The sequence below is a fragment of the Lepisosteus oculatus genome, unplaced genomic scaffold (genome assembly GCF_040954835.1).
Source record: "Lepisosteus oculatus isolate fLepOcu1 unplaced genomic scaffold, fLepOcu1.hap2 HAP2_SCAFFOLD_106, whole genome shotgun sequence".
NCBI classification, from domain to species: Eukaryota; Metazoa; Chordata; class Actinopteri; order Semionotiformes; family Lepisosteidae; genus Lepisosteus; species Lepisosteus oculatus.
In genome coordinates this window covers 102,235-116,734 of record NW_027167657.1, presented here as the reverse complement: position 1 = coordinate 116,734, position 14,500 = coordinate 102,235, and the positions used below count along the sequence as shown (strand labels likewise).

The 14,500-nt window shown below is 46.3% G+C and overlaps 5 non-coding genes across 5 annotated transcripts; 2 read left to right on the top strand and 3 right to left on the bottom strand.

Annotated features, from left to right (window-relative positions):
* Nucleotides 1–6,933: 6,933 nt before the first annotated feature.
* On the top strand, nucleotides 6,934–7,050 carry LOC138225882 (U5 spliceosomal RNA). Its single transcript, XR_011184291.1, has one exon. It is a non-coding gene; the product is annotated as a U5 spliceosomal RNA (small nuclear RNA).
* Nucleotides 7,051–7,807: 757 nt separating this feature from the next.
* Nucleotides 7,808–7,949, bottom strand: LOC138225878 (U4 spliceosomal RNA). Its single transcript, XR_011184288.1, has one exon. It is a non-coding gene; the product is annotated as a U4 spliceosomal RNA (small nuclear RNA).
* A 230-nt stretch (nucleotides 7,950–8,179) lies between these two features.
* On the bottom strand, nucleotides 8,180–8,296 carry LOC138225885 (U5 spliceosomal RNA). The gene has a single exon (XR_011184294.1). It is a non-coding gene; the product is annotated as a U5 spliceosomal RNA (small nuclear RNA).
* A 5,263-nt stretch (nucleotides 8,297–13,559) lies between these two features.
* LOC138225862 (U1 spliceosomal RNA) lies at nucleotides 13,560–13,729 on the top strand. The gene has a single exon (XR_011184273.1). It is a non-coding gene; the product is annotated as a U1 spliceosomal RNA (small nuclear RNA).
* A 625-nt stretch (nucleotides 13,730–14,354) lies between these two features.
* On the bottom strand, nucleotides 14,355–14,473 carry LOC138225883 (5S ribosomal RNA). The gene has a single exon (XR_011184292.1). It is a non-coding gene; the product is annotated as a 5S ribosomal RNA (ribosomal RNA).
* Between the last annotated feature and the right edge of the window lie 27 nt (nucleotides 14,474–14,500).

Sequence of the window (14,500 nt, the reverse complement as noted above, 5' to 3'; positions counted from 1 at the left end):
TTTCTACATCTTTGGCTAACTGCCTCAGGGAGTGGAGGTTAATTTTTACAGTTTCTCAGTGGGCAGGGAGACGGCCGTGATAAGGAGCAGGGGGTCTATGCCTGAATTGAATCGCCCTTGCGTCTCGCGCAGGACTCGGCGATCTCCCCCATGCCGATCCGACCACAGACCCTGGCCGGGAGAAACCTCCTGGGTGAGCGCTCCGGGCTGCTAGGTGGGCTGGCATGTAAGTGGGATCTAGCCTGTTTTGCTTCCAGTACGGCAGCATCTAACTCCTTTTGCCTTTCCTGGCTGAGCTCATTTAAACTCTCAATTTCTTTTTCTTTTTCTTTCAAGCTCGCTTCTAGGTCTCTCCTAGCTACCTCAGCCGCAGTTTCTCTAGCAGACAGGTCATCTAATTTACCTAAAACTTCCCTGAGTCTGTCTTCACTTTCCTCACTTTTCACTCTCTTTTCTCTGATTATATCCAACAACTCAACTCGCTCCGCCTTATATCTTTCTAGCTTTCCCTGAAGCGTTTGAAACTTTGTCAGCTCGGACAAAGACAGTTCCAGCTGTTTAGCTAGATTTAAGGCGAAACTAGATAGGACCTGAACTGCGTTCACAGACCCTCCTGTGTTAAGCTGGTTCGCTACCTTAGCTACTAAATCTACTTGCAGCTTCTCAATATCATCAAAGTTCAACTTTTCGATACCGCTCCAGTAACCAGGATTGTCGTCGCTAGAAATAGTACTTATAAGCGACTCCACTTCAGACATTTTAGCAGCCATTGTCATTACGTCAGAGAAACTTTAAGAGTATTACTTTTTTTCCTTTTACCAAAATACAGTATGGAATCTAAACACCCGAGCAGATGGATTTCCAATCAGCACACGTTACACTAAACGCTAGAAAACAGGGGGATTTCTTTACGCAGTTATCAGCACACCCGGTATTCGCGTATAAAAGCCACGGTGCTGTGCTGAACTTGAACTCACAGCAACATCAGTTATTCTGTGCGATTGAGTCTCATTTCATTCTAAACTCGCCCACCCAGGGACGCCATTAAATGTAGTGGTTTGATGGGTTTACTGAGACACTTATTAATTGTAGCAGTAATCACGAGGTTGTTCGTTGGGGCTTTTAGAAAATCAATCGCCAGAACAACTAACAACGCACACACACGGGTTCAATACACGAGATACATTTATTAATATAAATTGTGCACCAAACATATACTAGTCTGCCTGGATACGAGCGGCAGACCTTACTGTGAGGGTTATCAATATACAAGATATATAATCTCGAAGAGATGCAAACACAAAGAGATACACAACAGAGAATATATGTCAATATATATCGTTCGGTTACCAAATCGCTAATCAGTGTTATTACCCATTGTTACTCTAAACTCGGAAGTAAATACATTACTCATGAATTAAATTGATAACAACTTGTGTTGAGGTACAATTGAATTCTCGAGACGCAATGTAGAACATGGGGTTAACTTATCCACTGTGTATGGATTTGGAATTTCCCGGCACGAACACCAAACCAGCTGACAAGCTCTGTTGCAGCCTCTGTTCCAGCGGTTGTCCAATGGGCGTTGTGTCGGCGTCCTCTGGCTACCAGCCAACCAGTCAAGGTGCAGCTCGGAGTAGGACGGGCGGAGGAATCTGACTGCGGCGCGCAGGGCAGTCGTTGCTCCGAGGGGATCTACCAGCAGTCCGGCTGGCTAGTAGAAAGTCTCTATGCACAGAGTGTGACCGCGAGTCCTCACAAGTCACTCTTTTGCCTGGGAAGAAACTGGTTCGTTCCCGGTCCAGCGCTGCTTCTGAATAAGCTATTCAGGTTGTCGACGAGGGTCCAACTGTAGGCTGCCGTTGATCAAACGGAGCATTCACGTTAGTAGAATTCTGAGTACGTACGGGATGCTTGGCCTCGCGCTTAGAACAAAGTCCAAGTCCCTATGCAGACAACAGCAGTTGTCACGTGATTGTCTCTGAGGATGCGCGAAAATGGCCAAGGAGAGCCCCGATCTGAGCTTGCGCTCCCTTTTTGACCAAGACACAGATGTGTGCTGATTGGTTGAGAGTTTGGCGGGCATTGGAGACCCACGTGGTATTACCACGCCCTGCCAGTCCCTGATTGGTTGGTCAAGGTGAGATATAAGTCACTTACTCTTGACACTTAAGAATGCAGTCCAGATGTCCATTCAGCACTCCCTAGACAGATAGGCGCCAATGGATGACCATTGATCATGATAGCCAGGCTTAGCTAAGTGCATCCCTGTCTGGGAGCTGTTCCCTATCAAAAGAAAACAACTTAAATCAGTCTGCATGAATACTTTCTCTGTGGCTGCACCACAGAGATGGGGGGTGAGATGGGGCTTCATTTAGGACAGCATACCAACGCTTAATTCTGTCTTATTAACAAGCATTGCCGCTACACTTGTATCCCAACTTTTGCAACTCGCAACTGAAAACCCACTGAAGCTAAGCAGGTGTGAGCCAGGTCAGTACCAGGATGAGGGTGAGCTACAGGGAAAAACAAAGCTTCCAGCTGGAAGTGGTGTTAATGGGCGCTCACTCTGAGGTCTGTACGGGTCCCAATGTCCCAATATAGTGACGGAGAAGCTGTGTTGGAAAAAGGGCGCTGTCTTTTGGATGAGATGTAAAACCGAGGTCATAGTGCTCTGTGGTCATTAAAAATGACCACCAAAACCTTTGACAAAAGCTCTTGGTAATTGATGGTCTTCAATAATGCTTCTCCTTTAGGTACATTTTAAATCAGCTGAAAAATGCTGTGAAATGGGGGGGCACTTCAGGCCAGTGTAGGATTTGGGTTACAAGAACTATGAAACTGCACGAGAAAGCCCGTACACTGAATTACACGGCTTTCTATTCAAAGGACAAAAGAAATTCCCTGAGCTTGATTTTTTGCAGCACAGAGAGGACCACTGTTGTGAGGTCGGTTAGCTCAGTTGGTTAGATGGTGGTGCTAGTAACGCCAAGGTTGTGGGTTTGAGCCGCGTACGGGCCAGGTCCTTTTCTCCTCTCTTACCAAAGCTGTTAGGTTCCTTTCCGTGGTGAGATGGGTTGTCATGCAACGCTGCCACATAGCGCCGACAGACAAGAGTGTTGCGGGAGAAGAGAAATGTGTTTGAAGATTTAAGAGTGTCTTAGGTGCAGCCAAAATCAAGTGTCACAAATGCAAGTGGTTGGATTTCCATTGTTTAATATGGTAAAAATAAGCGGAAGTAATCTGCCGGTCCGGCACAGTCTGCCATGCTTTTGTCATTTACTGTAAAGTGGTATTGAACTGGGTGTCGAACTGGAGCCTCACCATTTGCATATGTGAGGCTCCAGTTATACATCGAGTGTCACATTAAATGACAAAAATGAAGAGAGTTAAAGCAGCTGGAGAGGTTTTCTTACAACTTTTGAGCTGACACAGTTTTGGAAAATGTTTCCTTCACGCTGCACTGTACAACATAGGCAGCCAAGAGTCTCCAAAACAAAACAGAATTGACAGATAGGAGAAAATTCCCACTCGTCCTGAAGTTCCCAAAATCAAGCACTGAGCGTAAACAAAGTGTCTAAGTAGCGTGGGAATGCTAACCCTAACCCTAGCGTAAAAAGATGAGTCAAAGTAACGTCTAATCGGATTAGTTTCCTTAGAGCTGGTTCAGAGTTTGCTGAAGAGTTTACCCAGTGGGCACTGATTCGTCGAATATACGTATATTCACGGCGAAAATACGGCTATACGTATATATACGTCGCCTCGACGTATAATCAAAGTCGAATTGCAACCGTAAAATCGACGACATTAATAAACGCATATATAACGTCGAAAACACATCTAACACAGTGCCTGAGGCTTTTTACTGTATGTATCGTGTGTGCCGCAACTAGGAGTATATGGCACTCTGCACAGTGTACGAAGTAAATTATTTTCGCAGTAATTAATTTACACGTGTATAATAAATATAGTAAATATAATAAATTAATTACTGCGAAAATTACTTCGTACACTGTGCAGAGTGCCGTATACTCCTAGGTAAGTTAGGTACATCTTTTTGCCCAAAACTGAAGGGGCGACATTCCTCCCTCCCCCCGTGATGCCAGGCCTGTCCCCATCCTATTCCATAATGTCATTATACTGTATATAATACCATACAACAGTGACCGATCCTTACTAACTGCATGCGTTAAAATTGCACATCAGCTCATAGCAGGGGGCACATAGCCGCGATGTATTATCAATGTTAAATTTCAACCATAATATCGACAACATTAATAAACGCATACGTTGAGAAAATATCGAACCCAGCATATTTTCCGGTTATATACCACAATGCATTGCTAGTATTCGTTGGTCACCATTTTGGACACGTTTTTCAAACGTAGAAGTATATCCGCAAATATCTCAGCAATCCTCTTTTGACGAGTAAGTATGAACAATAATAATACTATCTGAATACATACAGATCTTTCTTAATATTATTTTGATTAAAATAGTAAGTGAATAAGCAAAAAATGGCACATAAAAATAGTGGAGCTTTTTAAACGTCTGTACTTACTGCGCCCCATAAGAAATCGTTTGTCCCCATTCAAAAGAGGTTGTGCGATGTCCTGCAGCGTTCGCAAAGCAAACCTTTGACAGTTTGAAAAGAGGAATTTATTCTGCTTCCTGTGCGTGCAGTAGTTACAAAGTTGAACGTCTTTACACGATCTGCTGCAGTTTTCAGTGGGCGGGCGTTGTCAAATGGCTTGGAAAAACGCACTGTGTTTCGGCTCGGCAAACATCGTGAGCAGTGTCCTGCATGTTTTCTGTGTATAGCTGTCTTTTAACGCATACAGAATTCATTCGAAATGGGGAATGGTGTGAATGGGGAAGATGACACTAAATCGTTTTGCCGTTTCTCTATTCTTATTCTATGTTGTACTTTCAAACTTTGGGTACTCTTTAATTAGGACAGACTTTATTGCTCAACTTCTATGATGCAAGCCAAATTTTATACATTTATTTCAGCTTTGAGCTTAGTAAACCGTTCATTTTTTAGATTATACTAAAGAAGATATTAATCATCATTAATTTGGGAAGTAATATTATATAATTTTCTCCTAGCTGCGGTGCTGAAGTCCCGCCCTAAATCAGCAGAAAAAGAAATAAAGGAGCACGCAATGTGTTACTTGAAGAATGCATATGCAAGGCAGGGGGCCAGGAGATCTGGACACTGAAAATACTAGGTTTTTGGTTCTAACTGTTAGGACAATTACACAGGGTTTGCAAATAGTGGACAAAAATCGTCTTAACTTCCATTGTAATATTTTTTTTCTTGGAAATATAGAAGTTGTACATTTTAAAATGTATATTTGAATCAAAATGTGGTTTTGAGTTAGTGTGTTAATGTAATTAGTTTGTGTTTGCCGTTACTATACTGTATATTGCCATATTACCAGAATTTGTAGCTGAAGTTTAAGACTAGTTGTGTTTTTTATGATTATTGCCCATATGTTGATTGTTGATTGATTGTATACAATGTATAATTTGAAATACATATTTTTCAGGTGTGAAGGTGTATTTTCAGAATAAATTTCTAAACCAAATCATTGGGTTGATTTACTAGTTTCTACACCTGTAAAACCTAACTTTGATGTATAATAGACCTCTACCCATATACGTATAATAGACCTCTAAAGTTATCCGTATAATAGACCTCTAACCATATACATATAATAGACCTCTAAAGTTATCCATATAATAGACCTCTACCCATATACGTATAATAGACCTCTAAAGTTATCCGTATAATAGACCTCCAACCATATACGTAGACTAGTCCTCTAAAGTTATCCGGAACTCCAACCATATATGTATAATAGTCCTCTAAATTTATCCGTATAATAGAACTCCAACCATTTACGTATAATGAACATCTAATCATAGACGTATAATTGACGTATAACAATAGACGTATATTAGAATTTCATTCTAGACGAATTGCAGACCACATTTAGACGTCTAAGGTATGCGTTTAATAGACGTATATTATACGTCTTTTGCCCACTGGGTTACGTCTCAACAGAAACGCTCTTTAGCTCTTTCAGTGTTATGCAGAGAACAGCGTCTGTCGAGATCACTTTTGAGTCAGCGCGAAACGCCGTGTGCTGTCAGTTTGATTTCATATTGCTCGTAGCGGCGCCCGGCTTTTGTCTGTCAAACGTTAGGTTGCGCTTCTTCATGCTGCATCGTCGACATGAGTGGAGCTTTTTAAACGTCTGTACTTACTGCGCCCCATAAGAAATCGTTTGTCCCCGTTCAAAAGAGATTTTGCGATGTCCTGCAGCGTTCGCAAAGCAAACCTTTGACAGTTTGAAAAGAGGAATTTATTCTGCTTCCTGTGCGTGCAGTAGTTACAAAGTTGAACGTCTTTACACGATCTGCTGCAGTTTTCAGTGGGCGGGCTTTGTCAGATGGCTTGGAAAAACGCACTGTGTTTCGGCTCGGGAAACATCATGAGCAGTGTCCTGCATGTTTTCTGTGTATAGCTGTCTTTTGACGCATACAGAATTCATTCGAAATCATTGATTTCTCCAATTATCAAGGGTCCCTTAAAGGATGAGTCAAAGTAACGTCTAATCGGATTAGTTTCCTTAGAGCTGGTTCAGAGTTTGCTCAAGAGTTTACCTTTCACAGATGTGCAAAGAAGAATGTTGGGGGTGCACGCTTCAAGGTGCCTTACAGTGCGTTGTTTCCGACACAGTGTGGCCGGGTGTTTTCCGAGTTATCGCACGGATTGGGCACGCTCGCAAACCGTGAGCCGCAGGCGATGAGCCCGGAGCTGAACGGGCCCCACTGGCTCGTTTGTAAGGCCAGGTGTATTGCCAACCACGACCGGCAGGGCAGAGGCCTTGAAGGCGGCCTGGGCTCCTGCAGCTGTGCAGCCATGCATTCTGGTTTCTCTTCATCTCGTACAAATCTTTTGCCTTTTACTAAAGATTTCCGTGGAGAGGAGCATGAATGAGTTCCATGCAATTTTTGTGCTTCCCTGCCTTCGGGTGGGGCGCAGCCTGGCTGGTCAAAGAGAGAAAACAAAAACGCTCGCAATCGGTCTTGTTATGGCGATTGTGGCAGTCTGCTCCGCGAGTCCTCGGTCTCCGGCCGTCTGATTGGCGCTCTTTTCTTTGGGGGGTGGGAAGTGTCCGGCCGCAGGGGATCTTGGGACCTCGCTTTGCATAGCGGCTTCCCAGAGTGCGTCGTTTCCGGCACAGTGTGGCCGGGTGTTTTCCGAGTTATCGCACGGATTGGGCACGCTCGCAAGCCGTGAGCCGCAGGCGATGAGCCCCGAGCTGAACGGGCCCCACTGGCTCGTTTGTAAGATCTGCGGCAGATCGTGTAAAGACGTTCAACTTTGTAACTACTGCACGCACAGGAAGCAGAATAAATTCCTCTTTCAAACTGTCAAAGGTTTGCTTTGCGAACGCTGCAGGACATCGCACAATCTGTTTTGAACGGGGACAAACGATTTCTTATGAGGCGCAGTAAGTACAGACGTTTAAAAAGCTCCACTCATGCCGACGATGCAGCATGAAGAAGGGCAACCTAACGTTTGACAGACAAAAGCCGGGCGCCGCTACGAGCAATATGAAATCAAACTGACAGCACACGGCGTTTCGCGCTGACTCAAAAGTGATCTCGACAGACGCTGTTCTCTGCATAACGCTGAAAGAGCTAAAGAGTGTTTCTGTTGAGACGTAACAAGCTTGTTTCTTTCTACCATGATGTTACCATGACAAAATCTGTCTTTAAACACCTTGCTCAGTCTCTGACGAGACTGTCAAGAATTGCTTTCGCCGATTGTATTGCAAACCGGCGGAAGCGGGGTATTGGGAAAAGTTTTCAACTAGCAATAATCGCGCATCGGCTAAACCTCACAGGCTACGATACTGCCACTGCGCAAAGCTGACGGTTGCCAGGCAACCGCGTGGATCCTATGGAAATCGTTATCAATCGTCTCATGGCATGTCGTTGCTGTAACGCTTCATATTTGCGGCCGGACACTTCCCGCCCCCCAAAGAAAAGAGCACCAATCAGACAGGCGGAGACCGAGGACTCGCAGAGCAGACGGCCACAGTCGCAGTAATAAGAGTGATTGTGAGCGGTTTTGTTTTCTCTCTTTGACCAGCCCAGCTGCGCCCCACCCGAAGGCAGGAAAGCACAAAAATTGTATGGAACTCATTCATGCTCCTCTTCATGGAAATCTTTAGTAAAAGGCAAAAGATTTGTACGAGATGAAGAGAAACCAGAGTGCGTGGCTGGACAGCTGCAGGAGCCCAGGCTGCCTTCAAGGCCTCTGCCCTGCCGGTCGTGGTTGGCAATGCACCTGGCCTTACAAACGAGCCAGTGGGGCCCGTTCAGCTCCGGGCTCATCGCCTGCGGCTCTCGGCTTACCTGGCAGGGGAGATACCTTGATCAGCCTGTAGTTGGAGTAGTTGGATTGTTTTCTTGTTTTGTGGAAGCAGTGTTTGTTTTGCAGTTTGAGATGGCAACCTTTGGATCCCGCAAGAATGCTGTACGTTTTGAGCTTTTGGATGACCTCTTCATGGATCGTATGCAGTTCAGCAGAAAAGTGTTACAGAAGGAACTTGGCTTTGAACCTCGGCACTTGGATTTCATCTTTGCTCTCCCAGGTCAGAAAGCATTTGAGGTTGTATTTGGTACCTATCCTCTGTTTGAACAATGCGTGGATGTGTTTGAGGCAAAAAGAGGGAAAGTTCCTGCACTTGAGAAGATCAACTTGCAGCCTCTGACACAGAGAGAGAGGAAAACGGTGCATGTTGTTATGTTCTCGGAACTGGCAAAGACGGAGGACATTCACACCTGGCTTAACCAGTACTGCACCGTCCACCATGGAACTGAGGTTAGAGATGTTGACGGTATAAAAACAGGAGCAAGGAAATTCGAGGTTCGCTTACTACCGGACAATGTAAATGGAGGCTTAAGGCACCTGCCCTCTACAATCCGGCTGGGCGCCTGCAATGGCTATGTTTTTTATGTGGGACAACCAAAGGTGTGTCGGCGCTGTGGTGCTGTGGGATACCTGGCATCTTCCTGCACTGTGAAATGCTGCAAGACCTGTGGCAAACAGGGACATTTAGCCTCTGACTGTTCAATGCTGCCAAAGTGCAATTTATGTGGCTCGGAAGGACACGTTTTTAAGAACTGCCCTCACGCCTACGCCAATAAACTCAAAATGAGAAAGGATGAGGCAGTGCTTGTTTCAGCCAAACCGGCCCGAAAAGCCAAAGCAAACAACAAGTCAAACAAAGAACCCTTGTTGGACAAAGAGTCTCAGCCTCCAGCCAGGATCAGTCCTGCTGTGGCTCCGGGGCCGGTGGAAGAGAAATCCACTACGCTCCCACAACCGCAGACTGCACCAGACAAGCACGAGGGTTTGAAAACCCCCGAGAACAGCGAGGACCCCTCCCCCACTCCTGCTCCTCAGAACGAGGGCCAGTGTGGGGCCCCCCGGTGGAGCGGGTCCAGCGACGATACCCAGGATTCAGCGGAGCTGCTTTTCTCAGACTCTGCAAGTGCTACAGATGCCCTCCTCTCCTCCATCCAGTCCATCACGGAGGATCTGCAACAGCTGGTGGGTGAGGGGGAAGAGGAGACTGGTGCATCGGCTGCACCCCTTTCCCCTCAGTGCTCCCAGGAGCTGGACTTGAGGAAAAGGAAAAATGACTCTGTTTTCTCCCCGAGCGAGGAGGAAGGAGAGAATGGCGATGGGGACAGCTGGAACCCCTCCACCCCTCCCTCTACCCCCTTCCTTGAAATGGACTCCGTGAATGCTTTTACTGCTGCCACCCTGATGAAGGCTCATTCAGAGGATGGCTGGCAGGAAATTGGTAAGAAGAAAAAGAAAAAGAAGAAGGTAACAGGTGAGACCGAAGAGAAATGTGTTTTGTAAAGACTGGTTCCACTTTCTTATGTAATATGGCTCTAAACATAATTTCTCTTAACACCAGAGGTATCAATGACGGAGTTAAATGTCAGTGTGTCTTTGATTACCTCCAGCAGAGAGAGGGAGATGTGTTGATGTTGCAGGAGTGTGCTTTAGCCTATCAAGAGAGGTATAAAAGCTTTGAAGATAGGTGGGATAAAGGGCCTTCTGTTTGGTCAGGGGACAATAACAACAGAGCCTCTGGCGTGGCCATTCTTTTCAAAGGATGGGCTTTCAAATTGAAAAGTATTCAGAGGGTCATAGATGGCAGGTTGCTGTGTGTGGATGTGGAATGGGGGACCGTTAACCTGCGGCTAATCAATGTGTATTGTCCTACTGACGTGGGAGGAAGGGTGGAGCTACTCAAGGCACTCTCTCCCCTATTGTTAAGTAGCACAGACGTGATAGTGGGAGGGGATTTTAATTGTATCTTAGAGCACACAGACAGGCAGTCTAGCTCTCCGATAAAATTGGATTCCAGCTCACTGGCCCTGCAAAACTTAGTTCAAGACTTTAAACTCTCAGACACATATAGATGTATATATCCCACAACAGCAGGATATGCATGGTCAGGGAGGAATAGCAGCTCCAGAATTGACTATTGCTTTGTCTCAGAGAGAGTGAAAGTTGTTGGGGTCACTCTTCAGCCTGTCTTCTTCTCAGATCATCAGGCTTTAGGGTGTAGAGTGGAACTCCAGGGCGGGACTGTCTTTGGCCCAGGCCTCTGGAAACTCAACACAAAGCTGCTAGAGAACGAGGGGGTAGTATCCCGCTACAAGGAGAAACTATCACAGTGGCTGTCCTTGCAGTGTCTGTACGGGTCAGTAGGAGAGTGGTGGGAGGAGGTGAAGATGAGGACAAAGACCTTTTTCATGGCTGAGGGAAGGAAGGCTGCTGCCAGACGGAGAGGAGTGCTAGCCAGGAAACAGAGGCAGCTGCAGCGTCTCTACACGATGCTGCACAGTGGCTTCGATGTGCTCGAGGATATCACCCTTTTAAAAAAGGACATCCGGAGCATAGCCGAAGAAAGTAGTCGAGGAGTGCTGTTAAGAGGCAGAGTGCAGTTCTTGGAAGAAAATGAGAAGTGTACTCGCTTCTTTTTCAGGAAAGTGGTAGGCTCCAAGTCTGTCATGGAAAGTGTAGTTGATGAGGAGGGACGAGAGAGAACAGAGCCGAGTGCTATCCTCTCCTGCACCAAGGCCTTCTACTCAAGACTGTACAGCTCTACAGAGGTAAAGGATGAAGAAATTCATTTTTTTACCTCAAAGCTAGAAAACGTTTTGAGTGAAAAGATAGGGAAGTACTTGAGAGGGATTTGACAGTAGAAGAGCTGAGACAGGCTATGGAGAGCTTACAGAAGGGGAAAACTCCAGGTGCTGACGGGCTCCCTAAAGAATTTTATTGCACCTTTTGGGATCTGCTTCAGGATCCGCTACTGGTCCTATTCGAGGAAAGATATAAGACAGAATTGCTGCCTGACTCCTTAAGAGAAGGCACTATCTCTCTCTTGTTTAAGAAAGGAGCAAAAAATGACATAAAGAACTGGAGACCCCTCAGCCTGTTAGGCGTGGACACTAAGATCCTGTCCAAAGCCCTTTTCCTGCACCTACAAAATGTAGTGGCCTCACTGGTAGGGAAAGAACAGACTTGTGGGATAGCAGGACGCCTGATGAGCGACAACCTGGCCTTGTTGAGGGATGTCTGTCTGTACTCTGAGGATCGCTCCCTCCCTCTTTGCATTTTAGGTGTAGACCTAGAAAAGGCCTTTGACCGCCTAAACCGGCAGTACTTAACATCGGGACTTGAGCACATGAAGTTTGGCCCCATCATGAGAAAGTGGATTAACCTGCTGTACACAGGTAGCAACAGCAGAGTCATGGTTAATGGCAATAGATCACGCCCCTTTGAAGTCTGTTCAGGGGTGAGGCAGGGCTGCCCATTATCCCCCTTGTTATGCGTTTTGGCTATGGAGCCCTTAGCCTGTGCCTTGCGCCAGGATCAGGCCATTAATGGGATACCAGTGCCTGGAAGTGGGGGAGGAGAGGTAAAGACATCTCTATACATGGATGACGTCACCCTGCTCCTCTCTGACAATGCCTCAATTAGCAGAGCTCTGCAGTGCTGTGATCGTTTCTCTTTGGCTTCCTCCGCAAAAATTAACAAATCTAAGAGTGAGATTTTTTATCAGAACTGGAGGGAGCCAAAAGAAGGACATGATCTCAGGCTGCAAGAGAAGAGAATTAAGGTCCTGGGGGTGTATTTTGGAGAAGAGATGGGAACAGTAAATTGGCAGAACAAATTGCCAATCTTAAACAAAAAACTGATGCAATGGAAGGACCGAGACCTCACCATGACAGGGAAGGTGCTGGTCATCAAAGCCGAGCTCTTGCCTGTCTTGAATTTTCTGGCTTCTACCTTCCCAATCCCACACCGTGTTGCGGCGGTGCTGAGGAGATTGATGTTTCAATTTCTATGGGGTGGGAAGCAGGAAAGACTCAGAAGGGAAATAATGTACAGGCCGCTACCCTCAGGGGGGAAGTCTGTCCCAGATATTGCTACGAAGCTGCTGTGCATTTTCCTGGCCTCTGTGCTGAGAGGCTTTGCAACAGCACCTGCAGCGCGTACCTGGACTTATTTTTCCAGGCTCTGGGTAGGTAGGGAGGTGTTCAGAGTGTGGGGTGTCAGACCCAAGCTGGACGTCCCACTCTCTGACACATGCCCTGCAATTTATGGGACAGTTAAAAGTTTTCTAAGATCTCACCCAATTGGCCATATTCCCCTCCGAGATGTCAGCGTCCAAAAACTGGAAGATTTCGTTGCACCCCAGAACAATAGGCAGACCCATGTGGGCATTTTAACATCAGCCCAAACAAGGAAGGTGTGGAAACACACATCCTCTAAGTTTCTGTGCAACATTCACAGAGATTTAGCCTGGAGTGTCGTCCACCAGTGCTTACCGGTACGAACTTTCTTGTACCGTAGGGGCCTCACCCCCAGCCCTCGCTGCGTTAGGGTGGGCTGCGGCGAGGAGGAGACTGTATCCCATCTCCTGTGGTCCTGCTTTTTTGCTAAGGCCTTCTGGGCACAGTTTGAAGATTGGTTGCTGGCTCTCTCGCCCCAATTTACCCTGACCGCTGCTTTCGTCATATACGGCATCTCTCCTGTCAAACTTCCTCCTGACGTGTTTGACAGGATCTGGGCCGTGGTGAACAGTGGGAAAGTTGCCCTGTGGAGAGTGAGGAACATGGGGCTGTTCAAAGGCATCGAGATCCCAGTCAAGGCAGCAGGTAGCCTGGCCCTGTTCATCACCCGAGAGAACTATTACCTCAGAGATCTGTGGAGAGAAGGGAGGGAGGAAGCAGAAAATCTGTGGGAAATAGAGAGCATAGGTCAATATCTCAAGAAACTGTGAAAAACATTATCAAGTTTAAGTAAAGAATGTGATTTGCACCAGAAAAAAAGAAAATTGTTGCTATGTAACTGTTACCATGTCAAAATGTAATGAGATGTGATCATATATACTGTTTTAAGTATGTATATGAATGTAAAGCTTTCTGATTTGTGATGTCCTGTATTTTTTTGTGAAAAGAAAATAAAGTTCTTAAAAATCGAAATCGGTTCACCCAGGGCGAGGCTCGGCCATTGCACTCCGGCTGTGCTGACCCCTGCGAATTCCCCAAATGTGGGAATCTCGACTGCATAATTTCTGGTATTGGGGGACTGCGTTCGCGCTCTCCCCTGATGTGCTTGGTCCAAAATCAGATACGGGAGGGTTAGGACACCACGAGCTGCGTGGCTGCGGAAGGATCCCGGTTCAACAGGAGTGGACGCCGCTGCTGCTTTTAGTTAGGGGTCCGGAGAAGCATCTCAAGCTAGTTCCACTACTCCTTCCGGACGTTCATTCCCTTTTCAAAGTCAGTCGTTTTGCTGTAGTCTGCGTTCTTTAGGCTGATTATCGAGGTTAGCCTTTATTTGGTCATGGGGGGCCTCGGTACTGTATGCTGAGTCTAAAGACAGTTTCACCCGTTTTCTGATTGCTCGGTTCTGTACCAGTGCAGACATGTCAAACAGTGAATGGCTGTACCTCTATTGTATCCGTGCTCAATGAATGAAATCGGTAACAAATGAATATATGTCTAGTTATACGAAAAACGAGTGGTTTATCGACTCATCTTCATTTGCAGATTTAGAGGCAGCTTCGATATTCGTTTTACAGACGGGTTTTTTTTTTGGAATATGGGTCACACGCATGCCACAGCAACAAAACATCTCTAGAGATGAGGCTATAGATCACCTTTCCATCCTGCAGGTTTTCCTCCCAAAGCCTACGGCACCAACGGCGACCCCTGCTGGCCGGGAGAGCAAAAGCTTACAGCACCTGGTATTCCCAGGCAGTCTCCCATCCAAGTACTAACCAGGCCCGACGCTGCTTAGCTTCCGAGATCAGACGAGATCGGGCGTGTTCAGGGTGGTGTGGCCGTAAACGAAAGCCTTGGCGCCTGACTCGCTACT